Genomic DNA, 19,109 nt, shown 5'->3' with positions numbered 1-19,109 from the left:
TAATAAAAACTTTCATATAGATCGTTGGATATTATAAGTTTTATTCCTTGCAATAGTTTTTCGATACGGAGACAATAATATGTGGGTCATGTTGGTGAGTAATTGTGCTTTAGTAGGAATATCGGTGTTAAGATTTGTGATTCGCTATGCAAGAACGTAAAGTCAATAGTTATGCAAGAAATTTATATCCTACTTGTGGTCCATTATTCGGTGTTAGTTATGTTTAATGCTCATTTATGATCGATTTTTTCTTGGTTGGTCGCTTCTCAATCAATTTTCTAGCCTTCATTTGTACTAAGCGGGAATATTGCTTGTGCATCCAACTCCTTAAACCCGCCAAATGAGTCCACCATACCTACCTATATGCGGTATTTCCATGCCGTTCCAAGTAAATTTGTATGTGCCAACTCTAATTTTCAAAATGAAATTCCTTTTGTGTGCCCGTACCGCTCATGAAGCGGCAGGGGTGGCCAATATTTTCCATTCTTGACGTGTTATTCTCAAGATGAGTGTTCATTCACTTGTCATTGCAAGAGAGTGGCAGGTAATAGGGATGCCCAGTCCCGAAATGAAAAGAAATTTTATTTATGTTGTCAATAATAAATTCCTTGGAAAGTGTTGGTATGGAAGGCATTCAATGATACGGATAGCCATGCATTCTCAAAGAATGGTGGAAAAAGGAATAAACTTTATTTTATGTTTGGGAACCGCCTATGATGTATCTAGCATGGAAAATATTGTGAATTCTCGGTCGTTTTTGTTGACAGGAAAAGCATGCCTCTCAAAACATTTTTTATATAGGAATTTAAGCTTTGATCTTTGGCACCTCTACAAACCTCTCGTTCCCTCTATGAAGGGCCTATCTATTTACCTTTATGAAAATTTTAGTTTTTGTTTGAGTCTACATCTTCTCTTATAAAGCACCAGCTAGGGAACACTATTGTCATACTTGTTCATTGGATGTAGCTAATATTTCAGTGTCTTTCATTAATGGATCAATGATTGAGCATCATGGGATAGGGATAGCTTTCTTTAGCGTTGATATTTTGAAAGACATGGTTGCTTGTTAGTATGCTTGAGTATTTATGTCTTCATGTCAAATTATAGACTATTACTTTGAATCATTCAAGTCCAAATGTCCATCGTACAAAAGAAAGATTGTATGATGAATATGATAGGTAGCATTCCACCTCAAAAATTACGTTTTCAATTTCTACTTTGTCATGATGAGTTTAATGAGAAAGATTTGATGTTATGATGCTAGAAAAAGTGATTGAAATTATCATTGATCAAACTAATGCACTATGCTAGCATTCACACTTCTTAAATTATTTCTTTTATCATTTACCTACTCGAGGGCGAGTAGGAATTAAGCTTGGGGATGCTGGTAAGTGTCCAACGTATCTATAATTTATGAAGTATTCATGCCATGTCAACAACAATTTCATATGGTTTTGGTATGATTTGCATGAAACTAACCCGGACTAACGTTGTTTTTAGTGGAAATACTGTGGTGTTGTTTTTTGTGTAGAAATAAAAGTTCTCCAAATGCAACGGAACTTTTTGACGATTTTTTGGAACAAAAGAGGCACTAGAAGCTTCGTGTGAGGGCCAGAAGAGCCACGAGGTGGGCACAACCTACCAGGGCGCGCCAGCCCCCTCAAGCGCGTCCTAGTGTCTTGTGGGCCCCTCGTCGGCCATCTTCGCATGAAACCGATGCTAAAAAATCCTATACATACAGAAACCTCCAGAAATAACCCTAGATCAAAAGTTTCGCCGCCGCAAGCCTCTGTAGCCATGAAAAATCAATCTAGACCCCGTTCCGGCACCCTGCCGGAGGGGGAAATCATCACCGGTGGCCATCTTCGTCATCCCGGCGGCCACCATTATGAGGAGGGGGTAGTCCACCGTCGGGGCTGAGGGTTTGTACAAGTAGCTATGTGTTTAGTATCTTTCTCTCTCGTTTTCTTGACTTGGCATGATCTTGATGTATCACGAGCTTTGTTAATATGGTTGGATCATATGGAGTTTTCCCCTCTCTATCTTGTTGTGATGAATTGAGTTTCCCTTTGAGATTTCATTTTTATCAGATTGAATACTTTGTTGGATTTGAGAGCACTTGATGTACGTCTGGGCACTCAACTCATGTTTCCCAAGGTGACATTGGGGTAATCTATTCATAGGGGTTGATGCACGTTTTCTTCCTTGTTTCTCCAGTAGAAATCTTGGGGCACTCTTTGAGGCTCTTTATGTTGGATTGAGTATTATGAATCTGAAATCATTTGATGCATATCGTCTAATCAACTCACGGATACTCCTGGAGACATTTAAGTATCTAGGTGACATTAGAGTTGGTTGATTTGTATCATATGGTGTTATTTTAGTATGAACTCTTAGATAGATCGATCGGAAAGGATAACTTGGTGTTATTTTAGTACGAACTCTTGGATAGATCGATCGGAAAGGATAACTTTGAGGTGGTTTCGTACCCTACAAACAATTTCTTTTTATGTTCTACGCTAGATAGGAACTTCAGAGTGATTCTTCATCGCACGTGGAGGGATGGTTATACGATCTAATTATATTAGCTTCGTTGAGTGATTGCACTAGCAAAAGTATGAACCCTAGGCCTCATTTTCAAGCATTGCAATACCATTTTTGCTCACTTTTTTTACTTTCTACCTTGCTATTTTTATTGTTCATATTACAAAAATCAATATCTACTATCCATATTACACTTGTATCACTATCTCTTCACTAAACTAGTGCACCTATACAATTTACCATTGTATTTCGTGTGTTGGGGACACAAGAGACTCTTTGTTGTTTGGTTGCAGAGTTGTTTGAGATAGACCATCTTCATCTATGCCTCCCACATATGGATAAACCTTAGGTCATCCACTTGAGGGAAATTTCTATTATCCTACAAAACTCTACGCTTGGAGGCCCAACACGAGTCTACAAGAATAAAGTTGCATAGTAGACATCACAGACCATCTCCCTGGCTTGGGAGTGGGGATTCGCTGATTTTCTTCACCTACGGTTCTATTTTTTGAATTTTGGTTCTAGGGCAATGCATGTGGTGTTCATAGATTTTTGGCTAAATCTACGCATGAGTAGGATGCGGGATGATTGCTAGATAGGAATATAGTCGTCTTTGCCGAAATTTTGAACTTCTACGTCACTGGTACTACTGGATCAATGCCGCGGATTTATCCCCGTAGGGTGGGCGGTACTATTGCTGGGACGCGCATGATACTACTGCTTACTGTGGTACTACCACTCGCCTCCCGCGGTACTACCGCTTGCCCTGCGGTGGTACTACCACCGATGGGAGCGGTACTACTGCTATGACCAGTTTTTCTGAATTTTTGCACTGCCCTATATTCTCATTTTTTTGTCTCTTGGCTTATGTGGTGGCTTTACACTTGCTTTTCCCTCGCTCTATTTTGTGTGTTCCATGTGGTAGTAGCTCTGCTCATCAAGCACGCTGCAAGAACCCAGATCGTCACGGTGGCTCCAAGCCCTATCGCTCCACAGATGAGGCTCAAGCTAGTTATAGTGGCCCCCAAGGTAACAGGTGAAGAAGACCTCAAGCAAGCAAAAGGAGAAGAGTACACCTCCTAATGAGATGCTTCACAAGGGGTTTGTCCAGTTTCGTCTGCGCATCCCATATCGTCGTCCTCAGGATGCGGCTCTTGTTGGTCATCCATTCTGGACCAAGGAGAAATCTCTGATCTATGTGGACATTCTGAAGGGAAATAAAACATGTTTGCGGCTGTCAAGTCAATCGACATCGCTCATATGGAGAAAGATCGGCAGTACTTTGGAGAAGCTCTTGCACTTTGTCAGGAGTGGGGGCTAATTCCGATCATCACCTTCAATGAGGATTTCGACTACGAGATTGTGGCACACTTCTGTGCCACTGTTTACTTCCATTCTGATAAGGGTCGATCCATGTCTTGGATGACTGGTGTGGGAGACTAAAGGTTGAGTGGAAGACATTCATGGATTGTCTGGGCATTGTTGATAAGGGGGAGACGACCCTGTTGGACTCAGGCCTCACAAGGAGATAGCTCCCCAACACAAGTCCAAGTTGATTTGGTACTCTAGGACTATGACTACTGCAAAGGGGGGCACTCGCACTGAGCCTATTCCATTCTTGGACATCATGCACCGCATCTTTTGCAACACCCTTTTTCCTTGCATTGGAACCTGGATCAGGTACACTCATATCTGGTGGATATGCTTCTTTTGTGCATTAAGGAGAAGGGCATGACCTCTACCTTAGACATATCCCACATCATGTGGTGTGAGCTTTGGTCTACTGTGCTTGACTGGAAGGTGCCTATCTACGGACCCAACCTGTTTAACTTGATTGAGGAGACTTGGGCTGCTGAATTTCTAGGGGAGTCCCTTCCCACTAAGCATATGGTGTCTCATGGTGTTCTGAACCTGCACCTGCTACCCCGAACGAGGAGATTGCTCACACTTACTCGGATGATGAGCCTGAGCCAGACTATGAGTTTGTTCTTTCTCTTGACAAGGAACCATCTTGGGCATCCAAGCTCAAGTCAAAGAAGAAGAAGCTATTCTTCTTACAGGCCAAGGTATAGTACAGGGCTCACGTGGCTGAGAAGAAGGCTCGCGTGTGTGACAAGATCATGATGAGGCATCTAGTTCTGGAGGTTGCTAGTGGTTCTGAGGAGAGGATCACAGATGAGGAGTCATGGATCTCACAACATTGCGAGTGGTTAGACTTAGAGGTCGAGCGTCAGCATAAGGCAACAGAGGAGTCTGATGAGCATGATGAGTCTAATGAACACAAGGAGTACTGATGATGTTTTGGAGCATCTCTACCACCTTGGACTAGTTTAGTGATGTTTTCCATTTTGGTCTCTCGATGCCAAATGGGAGAGAGCTTAGGGATTTGCCGAATCATGAGTGTGTCTCGTTTGTCGTTGCTTTCGTTCTCTCGTGCACTCTTTCTCATTTGATTTGCTTTAGTTTTTGTGTGGAACCTTAAGTACCTATCATATGGTGTGACACATATGCTACCCTATCCTTATCTTCATGTCAAGTTCCTTATTAGCTTGTGAGATGCTACCTATCTTGTGCCCTAACTTTATGCTCACATGCTATTTCCTTGCATTCTTGCTTATCTCTCGTATATTGTTGTTGCAAGTGTTGCCGGTCTGTAAAATATAGGGGTAGTGCTGATCCTAGTGTGTGTGCTTTGCATTCCAAAAGAATACTTAATTAGTGCACACATATAGGGGGTCGTCTATATTTTGTAGATGTTGAGTTTGCATATTATCTTGTTCTATCTTTGTGCAAATCTCGTGTCGTCATCAATCCATTAAAAAGGGGGAGATTGTTAGGGCATATTTCTCTCTCATGGTTGTCGGTGCAACAGACCCCAGGTATGTTGCCCAACTGTGCACAGGCACAAGATCAAGATTGGAGTACCAGCTTAAGCCAGAAGTTAAAAGGCCAAGAGACTTGAAGAACCAACATGCAGATCAGAGGGGTCAGGATCAAGCCAAGGAACAGTATATCGGCAAGAGAAGGGCCTCCCTTGCCGGGAAGGCGAGCCTAACAAGGGGCCAGGCCACCACCAGAAGCAAGCAGCCAAGACTCCCCGGCAGCACCTGTCGGGGCTTGCGGGGCCTGAACCACCACGCTAACCACACAGAAACGACCCACGTCGTCAATCAGTGTGGTGTCAAGCCACAAGGTGATTAAGTGGCAACATCCTCCACATGGCAGCCAACTCCTACAGAAGAAACCCACATGTGACACCCGTCCAGCGACGTGTCAAGAGAACAGGAGTGAAGCTGGCAAGATAAGCCCGCCAGGCCTTGCCAGGCAGGTACTGATGTCACACTGAGCGGTGCATTTAAGCCAGCCCGTAGAGTTAGGTATGATAGCACTATTTTCTATCATATAAGTGGGTAATGACTATTTTGCCACTGAGGTGACCCCTTAATCTATAAAAGGAGGCCCATGAGAATGGTAGGAGGGGGTTAGAGGTTTTGGAAACTTGACAAAACCCAAGCCACCATACGCTTGTGGTCACCGTAGCCCTGAGGCACGCCTTGCCACACAAGTGTACCACGCACCACCGCGTTCATTGCCACCATCAATTCACCAAAGCAGGAGTAGGGTCTTACGCCTCACGGTGGCCCGAACCTGGGTAAACTGCTTGTTTGCTTCCTGTCGTGTTGCCGTGCGCTGGTCTGCTCTCTGTGCAACGTGACGTCCCCTGCCGAACCAGCAAGGGGCCGCCTGGTCCCATAGGTGGCCGTGGATATCCTGCGACATCTTGGGTGCGCCAGGTAGGGGGCTTGCTTGTGCGGACCTGAAAGCGTGCGCAGCGCGTCATCTTCATCGACATCTTCATCTTCGACGATGCCATCGACCATGGCACCCAAGAAGAAGAAGTTCGGCCTTTCGGGCCAGCCATTTACCTCGAAGGTTCTGATGCACGCGGCCCCAGATGCCGCGGGGGTGCGGGGACAAGTGAGGACGTGAGTGCTGCTCGGGGCGTGTGATACGTCTCCAACGTATCTATAATTTTTGATTGTTTCTTGCTATATTATATTCTTCTTTGGACATTATTGGGCTTTATTATACACTTTTATATTATTTTTGGGACTAACCTATTAACCGGAGGCCCAACCCAGAATTGTTGTTTTTTGCCTATTTTAGGGTTTCGCTGAAAAAGAATATCAAACGGAGTCCAAACGGAATGAAACCTTCGGGAACGTGATTTTCGGAACGAACATGATCCAGAGGACTTGGACCCTACGTCAAGCAATCAATGAGGAAGGCACGAGGTAGGGGGTGCGCCTCCCCCCTAGGCACGCCCTCCACCCTTGTGGGCCCCCTGTTGCTCCACCGACGTACTCCTTCCTCCTATATATACCTACATACACCCAATCTACCAGATAGGGAGCCAAAACCCTAATTCTACCGCCGTAACTTTCTGTATCCACAAGATCCCATCTTGGGGCCTTTTCCGGAGCTCCACCGGGGGGGGGCATCGATCACGGAGGGCTTCTACATCAACACCATAGCCCTTCTGATGAAGTGTGAGTAGTTTACTTCAGACCTACGGGTCCATAGTTATTAGCTAGATGGCTTCTTCTCTCTATTTGGATCTCAATACAAAGTTCTCCCCCTCTCTTGTGGAGATCTATTCGATGTAATCTTCTTTTGCGGTGTGTTTGTTGAGACCGATGAATTGTGGGTTTATGATCAAGTTTATCTATGAACAATATTTGATTCTTCTCTGAATTCTTTTATGTATGATTGGTTATCTTTGCAAGTCTCTTCGAATTATCAGTTTGGTTTGGCCTACTAGATTGATCTTTCTTGCAATGGGAGAAGTGCTTAGCTTTGGGTTCAATCTTGCGGTGTCCTTTCCCAGTGATAGCAGGGGCAGCAAGGCACGTATTGTATTGTCGCCATCGAGGATAACAAGATGGGGTTTATATCATATTGCATGATTTTATCCCTCTACATCATGTCATCTTGCTTAAAGCGTTACTCTGTTCTCTTGAACTTAATACTCTAGATGCATGCTGGATAGCGGTCGATGTGTGGAGTAGTAGCAGTAGATGCAGGCACGAGTCGGTCTACTTGTCTCGGACGTGATGCCTATATACATGATCATGCCTAGATATTCTCATAACTATGCTCAGTTCTGTCAATAGCTCAACAATAATTTGTTCACCCACCGAAAATACTTATGCTCTTGAGAGAAGCCACTAGTGAAACCTATGGCCCCCTAGTCAATTTTCCATCATATTAATCTTACAACACTTAGTTACTTTTATTGCCTTTTGTTTTACATTGCATCTTTATCATAAAAAATACCAAAAATATTATCTTATCATATCTATCAGATCTCACTCTCGTAAGTGACCGTGTAGGGATTGACATCCCCTTATCGCATTGGTTGTGAGGATTTATTTGTTTGTGTAGGTGTGAGGGACTCGTGTGTGGCCTCCTACTGGATTTATACCTTGGTTCTCAAAATCTGAGGGAAATATTTACGCTACTTTGCTGCATCACCCTTTCCTCTTCAAGGGAAAACCAACACAGTGCTCAAGACGTAGCAGCATGGCAGTAGCAGGTGGCACCATCGCCACTCCCCCTGCGGCAGGCACGGGGGCTAAAGGCGTCAGGCGATAATAGCTTCAGCGGCGTGTCGACATTCAAGCTCCACATGGTGTGGATGGGAGGGTGACTCCTCTTACATCCCCTCCTCCCACCGATGGAGCCGCAGACCCTCGAGCGCCAGCACAACGCGAACCCGCTGCCCAGGTGGTCGCCGTACCATCGTGTGGGCGCGCCACTGTCGCCACTGCCATGGGCACCGTGATCATGAACATGTTGCACAAGCTTGGGAGAGGAAGAAATTAATGATACGTAATTGCCCTACACATGGTTTGAATTTGTGGATGATTATACAATTTTTTTATGCCGGATTGAATTTTGCTTCTAGAAATATTATAGATTCGGCCGCGGGAGGCACTTTTATGGAAATCACTTTAGGAGAAGCTACTATACTCCTAGATAATATTATGGTTAATTATTCTCAATGGCACACTGAAGGATCTACTAATAAGAAAGTGCATACGATAGAAGAAATTAATGTTTTGAGTGGAAAGATGGATGAACTTATGAAATTATTTGCTAATAAAAGTGTTTCTTCTGATCCTAATGATATGCCTTTGTCTACTTTGATTGAGAATAATAATGAATCTTTGGATGTGAATTTTGTTGGTAGGAATAATTTTGGTAACAACACGTATAGAGGAAACTTTAATCCTAGGCCGTATCCTAGTAATTCCTCTAATAATTATGGTAATTACTACAACAATTCTTATGGAAATTATAATAAGATGCCCTCTGATTTTGAATCTAATATTAAACAATTTATTTCTTCGCAAAATAATTTCATTGCTTTGATTGAAGAAAAATTGCTTAAGATTGATGAGTTGGCTAGGAACATTGATAGAATTTCTCTTGATGTTGATTCTTTGAAACTTAGATCTATTCCACCTAAGCATGATATCAATGAGTTTCCCATAGCCATGAGAATTTCTAGTGATGAGTGAAAAGAAAGAACCGCTAGGATGCGTGCTAAGAAAGATTGCTTTATAAAAGCGTGTTCTTCTAGTTTCCATGATAATAAAGATGAAGATCTAAAAGTTATTGATGTGTCCCCTATTAAATCTTTTTTTTAATATGAATCTTGATAATGATGGGACTGAATATGATCCACCTTTACCTAGAAGACGTTCCAAAAATTCGGAGTCTTTAGATCGTGATGCTAAAATTGTTAAAAGTGGGATTGAAGAAGTCAAAACTTTAAATATTAATGAACCCACTATTTTGGATTTCAAGGAATTTAATTAGGATAATTGCTCTTTGATAGATTGTATTTCCTTGTTGCAATCCGTGCTAAATTCTCCCCATGCTTATAGTCAAAATAAAGCTTTTACTAAACATATCGTTGATGCTTTGATGCAATCTTATGAAGAAAAACTTGAGTTGGAAGTTTATATCCCTAGAAAACATTATGATGAATGGGAACCTACTATTAAAATTAAAATTAAAGATCATGAATGCTATGCTTTGTGCGATTTGGGTGCTAGTGTTTCCACGATTCCAAAGACTTTTTGTGATTTGCTAGGTTTCAGTGATTTTGATGATTGCTCTTCAAACTTGCACCTTGCAGACTCCACTATTAAGAAACCTATGGGAAGAATTGATGATGTTCTTATTGTGGCAAATAGAATTATGTGCCCATGGATTTTATTGTTCTTCACATAGATTGCAATCCTTCATGTCCTATTATTCTTGGTAGACCTTTCCTTAGAACGATTGGTGCAATTATTGATATGAAGGAAGGGGAATATTAGATTCCAATTTCTGATAAGGAAAGGCATAGAACACTTCCCTAGAAAGAAAATTAAATTACCTTATGAATCTATTATGAGAGCCACTTATGGATTGCCTAGCAAAGATGGCAATACCTAGATCTATTATTGCCTTTTATGCCTAGCTAGGGGCGTTAAACGATAGCGCTTGTTGGGAGGCAACCGAATTTTATTTTTATTCCTTGCTTTTTTCTCCTGTTTAGTAATAAATAATTTATCTATCCTCTTTTTTGGTTGTGTTTTTTGTGTTTAATTAATGTTTGTGCCAAGTAGAACCATTGGGAAGAGTTGGGGAAAGTCTTTTTAATCTTGCTGTAAAAAACAGAAACTTTAGGGCTCACGAGAATTTCTTCCATTTTTATTGGGAAGTGCTATTTAGTTAATTATTTCTGCAGATGTTTAATAGATAAATTCCTCACGTCAAGAAATTTATTTTATAATTTTTGGGGTTCCAGATCTTGCGTTAGCCACAGATTACTACAGACTGTTCTGTTTTTGACAGATTCTGTTTTTCGTGTGTTGTTTGCTTATTTTGATTAATCTATGGCTAGTAAAATAGTTTATAAACCATAGAGAAGTTGGAATACAGTAGGTTTAACTCCAATATAAATAAACAATTAGATCATTTCAATAACTTGAAGTGGTGTTTTCTCTTCTTTCTCTAACGGAGCTCACGAGATTTTCTACTTTAAGTTTTGTGTTGGGAAGTTTTCAAGTTTTGGGTAAAAGATTTCATGGATTATGGAACAAGGAGTGTAAAGATTCTAAGCTTGGGGATGCCCATGGAACCCCAAGATAATCTAAGGACACCTAAAAGCCAAAGCTCGGGGATGCCCAGGAAGGCATTCCCTCTATCGTCTACTTCCATCGGCAACTTTACTTGGAGCTATATTTTTATTTACCACATGATATGTGTTTTGCTTGGAGATTCTTGTATTATTTGATTCTTTATTTGTTAGTTGTGCACAATCATCCTTGCTGTACACACCTTTTGAGAGAGACACACATGATTCAGAAATTGTTAGAATACTCTATGTGCTTCACTTATATCTTTTGAGTTATATAGTTTTTGCTCTAGTGCTTCACTTACATCTTTTAGAGCACGTCGGTGGATTTTTTTGATAGAAACTATTATTCTCTCATGATTCACTTAGATTATTTTGAATGTCCTACAAAACAGCATGGTAATTTTCTTTAATTATGTTAGGGATTCAAGATTAATAAAAAATTTCATATGATTGTGTTGAATACTATGAGAAGTTTGATACTTGTTAATTGTTTTGAGATATGGAGATGGTGATATTAGAGTCATGCTAGTCGAGTAGTTGTGAATTTGAGAAATACTTGTGTTAAAGTTTGTCATTCCCGTAGCATGCACGTATGGTGAACCATTATGTGATGAAGTCGGAGCATGATTTATTTATTGATTGTCTTCCTTATGAGTGGCGGTCGGGGACGTGCGATGGTCTTTTCCTACCAATATATCCCCCCTAGGAGCATGCGCGTAATACTTTGCTTTGATAACTTGTAGATTTTTGCAATAACTATATGAGTTCTTTATGACCAAGGTTGAGTCCATGGATCATACGCACTTTTCTTCCTTCCACCATTGCTAGACTCTCTAATACCGCGCACTTTTCGCCAGTATCATACACCCACCATATACCTTCCTCAAAACAGCCACCATACCTACCTATCATGGCATTTCCATAGCTATTCCGAGATATATTTCCATGCAACTTTCCACTGTTCCGTTTACACTAACAAGCTCCATCATTGTCATATTGCTTTGCATGATCATGTAGTTGACATTGTATTTGTGGCAAAGCCACCATTCATAATTCTTTCATACATGTCACTCTTGATTCATCGCATATCCTGGTAGACCACTGGAGGCATTCACATAGATTCATATTTTGTTCTAAGTATTGAGTTGTAATTGTTGAGTTGTAAGTAAATAAAAGTGTGATGATCATCATTTTTAGAGCATTGTTGTAGCAACCAAACCTCAAACAGTCTGATCTCTGTGCTCCGGTGTCATCCCTGGATCAGTAATGCTGACACCACACAATACTCGGAGGATTTATAGTAGAGTAGCAATCACACACTTATTACATCGAGTGTCTCAAAAGAGAACTTATTACAATAAATATGGCTTAAGGCCATCTAATAACTATAACAGCGGAAGGCTTGGAAGATAAGTGAGTCCATCAACTCCAACGGCATCACTGAGTATAGAACCACGACCTAAAACTCCTTAATCATCGTCTGAAAAGTCTGCAACATTAACATTGCAGCCCGAAAACGGGTCAGCACATGGAATATGCTAGCAAGGTAACACATAGAGAGTAATGGAATGAAACAGCTATACTATATGCATATTTGGCTGGTGGAAAGCTCTATGGTTACTGTTTTGCGTAAAGCCAATTTTTCCCTACTGCAAAGGAATAAATTTAATTACTATCATGGTGGTTGTTAAACATTGAGAATGGTTGACAGCATTCTCAATCCCAATTAAGCATCATCATTAAACATAACCCAACAAAATTAGTTTATAGTAACATGTTGAGATTCACATGAAAATCCAGGTACTAGATACTCAAGATGTCCATAACCGGGGACACGGCTAACCATGATTAGTTTGTTACACTCTGCAAAGGTTTGTGCACTTTTCCCCACAAGACTCGATCGCCTCCGTTCGTTTTCTCGCACTACATGGTGTTTGAGAAGACGTATGACTGAGACATAGCTTTTCAGAAGCGCTAGCACCTTACGATCGGGTAGACCGTACCACCTACATCCCCTACATCTGCTAGTCTACCACTGTAAGAGTTCGCATGACTTGGTCAACTATGCTAGAGCCCATAATAGCTTGTGGCTGCACACAGAAGTTTCTAGTATGAATAATCTCATGATCCCTTTGAGCCTGGGTGGCGGTCCAAAAGAAAACATGCAAGTCCTAGAATACCCAGGTGCCTCCATCCACCCAGATGTGTGTTTAAGTTGCCACCTTAGATAAACCATTAATTAACAATCTCACATCTGTCATGGATTTCACTCACCCAATCCACGTCTACTAGCATGGCACGGCATAATAAGCAAACGTAGAAGTAACTCCCAAAGGTTTATTAATAAACAGGTAATAGGTACTACCTCATCTACTTCCCATCCCACAATTTAATTAGGTCCTAATCATGCAATGTGTGAGGATTGATCTAATGCAATAAAACTGGGTAGTAGAAAAGGTATGATCAAAGTGTTACTTGCCTTGCTGATGATCCGGGAAACCTAACGATTCGAAGTAACAGGCGGCGCACTCCGGATACTCTATCGCAAACAAACAAACAAGAATACAATAAGTACTCACCTAATGCATAGGTAAAACTCAAATAAGAGATCTAACCAGAAGGTTCAACTTAAGAACTCCGGTTGGCAAAAAGAATCGAATCGAACGAAGCAACGAAAGTCAAACGGTGAAAGAAAACAACTTCATTCTAGTAATCTGGATCTAGGGCAAGTTTTACAGTAGCAAAATCTTGTTTAAGTTGGTTAAACGGATAGAGGGTTTCGAGACGAAACTCTAGGCGCTTGAATCGCCTGATTCCGATAAACGAGCGAAAAGTTATACTAAAATGAAAATCGGATCAAGAATCGCGATCAGAAAAATCGTGGATTTAATCCGAGAAAAGAAAACGACGAACGGATTAACGAACGAATGTTCGTTATCCAGATCTAAACGATGAACGTGTTCGATTAAACGAACAAACAAGCGAATGCTCGCTATTTAACCTAAACCGAAAAAACCGATCTAAAAAAATGAAAACTAAAAAAAACCGACGGAAAACCGTTCGGTTTACAAAAAAACCGGCGCGCGGACTACAAGGCGGCGGCGAACCTCGGCGGGCGTGGGGCGGGGCGGCGGCTCCGGCGGGTGGCGCGGCGGGGCGGGGGGCGGGCGGCGGGGCTGGGGGGGCGCTGGGCTAGGTTCCCCCCCCCCGGGCTTATAAAGCCCCTACGGGCCGGGAGTCCTAGTCTGACACGGCCCGTAGGTCGGTTCCCCCCCTTTTTTAAATAGTTACGCTCGGAAGAAAAATAAAAAGAAATACTAAACGGACTCCAAAAATCTCGAAATAAATTTTCCCGTGATTCTAAAATCAAGCCCGACAAAGTGAACATTTATTTGGGCCCTAAATGCAATTTTGAAAAACGCACATTTTTCCTAAATTCAAATAAAACACCGAAAAACTCCGAAATAAAATCTTATTTGATTTTATTATTAAATCCTCAATATTTATCTATTTTGGGAAAGTCATTTTATTCCCTCTCTCATATTTTTGTAATAGAAATAATTGATGATAAAATAAATAAAATCAAATGATCCTATTCTCAAAATTTGAGAAAACTCAAATATGAAAATAACGAAATCCCCAACGCTCTCCGTGGGTCCTTGAGTTGCGTAGAATTTTCTAGGATCAACCAAAATGCAAAATAAAATATGATATGCAATGATGATCTAATGTATAACATTCCAAATTGAAAATTTGGGATGTTACAAACCTACCCTCCTTAAGATGAATCTCGCCCTCGAGATTCGGGTTGGCTAGAAAATAGGTGAGGGTGGTCTTTGAGCAAATGTTCCTCTCGTTCCCAGGTGGCTTCTTGCTCTGAGTGGTGGCTCCACTGAACTTTTCAAAACTTGATAACTTTGCTGCGGGTAACTCGGCTGGCAAACTCGAGAATCTTGACTGGCTTCTCCTCATAGGTTAAATCGTTATCCAACTGTATAGTTTCCAAAGGCACTGTATCTCTCAATGGTATGTCAGCCATCTCCGCGTGACACTTCTTCAGCTGAGAAACATGGAACACATCATGAACTCCTGACAATCCTTCATGCAATTCCAACTGGTAGGCCACTTCTCCCATACGCTCCAAAACTCGATATGGTCCTACAAATCGTGGCGCTAACTTCCCTTTAACTCCAAAACGCTTTGTTCCCCGAAGTGGAGATACTCGAAGATAAGCTCTATCTCCGACTTCGTAAACTGTCTCCTTGCGTTTAGAATCTGCATAACTTTTCTGTCTAGACTGGCCTACCTTGAGCCTATCGCGAATCAATTTCACCTTCTGTTCAGACTCTTTAATCAAGTCAGGTCCAAACAACTGGCGGTCTCCAACTTCGTCCCACGACAGCGGTGTCCTGCACCTCCTTCCGTACAAAGCTTCGAAAGGGGCCATCTTCAAACTGGTTTGGTAACTGTTGTTATAAGAGAACTCGGCATATGGCAGATTGTCGTCCCAACTAGATCCATAATCTAGCGCACAAGCTCTCAGCATATCCTCCAAAATCTGATTGACTCTCTCGGTCTGTCCATCTGTCTGTGGATGAAAAGCTGTACTGAATTCTAGCCTGGTACCCAAAGTTTCGTGCAACTGCTTCCAGAACTTTGAGGTAAACTGGGTTCCTCTATCAGATACGATACTCCTCGGAACTCCATGCAGACATACGATCCTGGTCATGTATATCTTTGCCAACTTAGCACTGGTCTAAGTGGTCTTTACTGGGATGAAATGAGCTACTTTCATCAATCGATCAACTACAACCCAAATTGAGTCATAGCCTGAACGAGTCCTGGGCAAACCCGTGATAAAATCCATGCCTAGCTTATCCCACTTCCATTCGGGTATCGGCAATGGTTATAACTATCCTGCTGGCTTCTGATGCTCTGCCTTTACTCTCTGGCATACATCACAAACTGCTACATACTCCGCTATATCCTTCTTCATTCCGGTCCACCAGAAAATATCCTTCAAATCCAAATACATCTTGGTATTTCCTGGGTGAATCGAATACGGTGAATCATGTGCCTCTTGCAAAATCAACTTCCTGATCTCCGGGTTATTGGGCACATAAACACGGTCTTCAAACCATAGGGTATCATGCTCATCCTCACGAAATCCTTTAGCTTTTCCTTTGCTCAGCTTCTTCTTTATAGCGGCAACCTCTTTGTTAGTCTTCTGAGCTTCCCTGATTTTATCCATCAAGGTTGACTGAATCTCCAATGCTGCTACATAGCCTCTCGGAACTATTTCCAAACATAGTTCACGAAGATTTTCTGCTAACTCCTTGGGTATTTCTCCCGTCATTAATGTATTGACATGGCTCTTACGGCTTAATGCGTCAGCTACTACATTAGCCTTTCCGGGATGATAATGTAATTTCATATCATAATCTTTGATAAGCTCCAACCATCTCCTTTGTCTGAGATTCAACTCCTTCTGTGTGAAAATGTACTTCAAACTCTTATGATCCGTGTACACCTCACAATGGTTTCCAATGAGGAAATGTCTCCATGTTTTCAAAGCATGCACTACGGCTGCTAACTCCAAATCATGCGTAGCATAATTCAACTCATGGGGCTTCAGTTGTCTTGAGGCATATGAAACAACTCTCCCTTCCTGCATAAGCACTGCTCCAAGTCCTCGACGTGAAGCGTCGCAGTACACCTCATAATCTTTGGTCTGGTCTGGCAAAATCAACACTGGTGAGGTAACCAAGCGTTTCTTCAACTCCTGAAAACTAGCCTCACACTCCTCTGTCCATATGAACATGGTATCTTTCTTTAACAACTCAGTCATAGGCTTCACAATCATTGAGAAATTCTCAATAAATCTCCGGTAGTATCCTGCGAGTCCAAGAAAACTCCGGATCTCTCCAACTGTTGTTGGGGCTTCCCACTTGGTCACGGTTTCAACTTTAGCGGGATCTACTGCTATACCTTCTCCGGATATAACGTGTCCGAGGAATCCTACTTCTTTCAACCAAAACTCGCATTTGCTGAACTTGGCATATAATTGGTGTTCTCTGAACTTTCCCAGTACCAAACGCAAATGCTCCTTATGCACCTCTTCATTCTTCGAATAAACCAGGATATCATCAATGAACACTACGACGAACTTATCCAAAAACTCCATAAACACTTTGTTCATCATGTTCATAAAGTAGGCAGGCGCGTTAGTTAGACCAAATGACATAACGGTATACTCATACAGCCCATACCTGGTGGTAAAAGCTGTCTTCAGAATATCCTATTCTCGAATCTTCAACTGGTGGTATCCTGATCGCAGATCGATCTTGGAAAATACCTTAGCTCCTTGGAATCGATCAAACAGATTGTTGATCATTGGTAGTGGGTACTTGTTCTTGATCGTTACTTCGTTCAATCCTTGATAATCAACAACCATCCTTAACGATCCATCCTTCTTCTCCACTAGAAGTACTGGCGATCCCCAAGGTGAAGAACTTGGGCGAATATATCCCTTATCCAGTAACTCCTTAATCTGCTTATTAATTTCCACCAAATCCTTTGCTGGCATCCTATAAGGTCTCTTTGATATTGGCCCAGTGCCGAGCAATAGCTCAATCAAGAACTCAATATCTCTATCCGGTGGCATGCCTGGCAACTCTTCTGGAAATACATCAGGGAAATCCCTTACCACTGGTACTTCCTCCTGCATAACTCCTGTTAGGCAATTTACTTGGGTCCTCTTTGGCACATGCCGGGATACATACTTGATCCTTCTCCCTTCTGGTGTGGTAAGCAAAATTAACTTACTAGCACATTCAATATTCCCTTCATACTTTGATAACCAATCCACGCCTAATATCACATCCAATCCTTGAGATTCCAATACTATTAGGTCTGAGGGAAAAACATAGTTACCAATCCTTAATGGTAACCGATCACACCATAGATTAGCCACATACTCTGCACCGGGCGAGGTTACTAACATGGGTGACCTAAGGGCTTGGGTTGGTAGGTTATACTTATCCACAAATCCCCTTGAGATGTATGAATGCGATGCACCAATATCAAAAAGAACGAGTGCAGTAAATGACTTAACCAAAAACTTACCTATTACTGCATCGGGCTGAGCTTCAACCTCCTCCACGCTAAAGTGGTTCACCTGTCCGCTGTTGAAAGGGTTCGGCTTCTTCCCAGAACTTCCATTGCCATTTTGGCCTTCAGGACATTCATTGGCATAATGTCCGGTCTTCGAACACTTATAGCAAGTGACTTGGCTCAAGTCCTTCTTGGCTGGGGTTGAGGGGTTAGTGCGGTTCTAGCCGTTGCTTCCTCCATTGCCATTACCATTCTTGGTGCCATTGTGATTGTGCGAGCTACCTCCTCCATGGGTATGCTGAAAATGTCCTCCCGGTCTAGGGGTAAAACGTGGCTTCTGCTGAGCTCCTGAATTGTACTTTCCTTGTCCATACTTCCTCTTGCGATTCTCAATTTGCTGCTGCTTCCCTTCAATCATAAGAGCACGATCTACCAACTCCTGGTAGTTATTGAAGGTGGCTACCATCAACTGCATGCTCAACTCATCATTCAGTCCTTCCAAAAACTTCTCTTTCTTAGCTGCATCCGTAGCGACGTCATCTGGGGCATAACGTGCTAACTTACTAAATTCCTCCACATACTGTCCAACTGTCCTTCCTCCTTGGCGCAAGTTGCGAAACTCACGCTTCTTCATGGCCATAGCTCCTGCTGAAACATGGGTAGTATGGAAAGCCTGCTGAAACTGGTCCCATGTGACAGTGTCTATTGGGAAAGTGGCTGTGAAATTCTCCCACCATGATGCTGCGGGTCCTTCTAACTGATGTGCGGCAAACTTCACCTTCTCCGCATCTGTGCATCCTACTGTGGTCAACTCCCTAGCTTTCTTGCGGAGCCAATCATCTGCTACTATCGGCTCGGTGCTACTGGAAAACACCGGTGGATTTAGCCTAAGAAAACGGGCTAATTGGTCAACAAGTGGTGGTGGTGGTGGGTTGTTGTTGTTGTTCCCCTGATTCTGATTCTGGACTACCAACTGCATCAATGTGTTCTGCTGCTGGATCAACTGGGTGAGCTTCGGTGGGAAAGCAAAACCAGGGTCACGTCTCGGAGGCATCTGAGGGTTTAGAAAAGATGAGATATAAGAATAGAGAGGGTCTAAAGAGAAAACACTACCCATATGCACATGAGGCAAAAGCAAACAATTCACTTCAATCAATCAAACAAAGGCATATAATCGATCTAACTATCGCAAAAGTGCTCGGGCTACTATATTTACATGGTGGACTACTACTGCTACTGATGAGGTGGTCTATTA

Source organism: Triticum urartu, chromosome 4 (genome assembly GCF_003073215.2).
Source record: "Triticum urartu cultivar G1812 chromosome 4, Tu2.1, whole genome shotgun sequence".
NCBI classification, from domain to species: domain Eukaryota; kingdom Viridiplantae; phylum Streptophyta; class Magnoliopsida; order Poales; family Poaceae; genus Triticum; species Triticum urartu.
Note: the sequence above shows the minus strand (reverse complement) of the source record.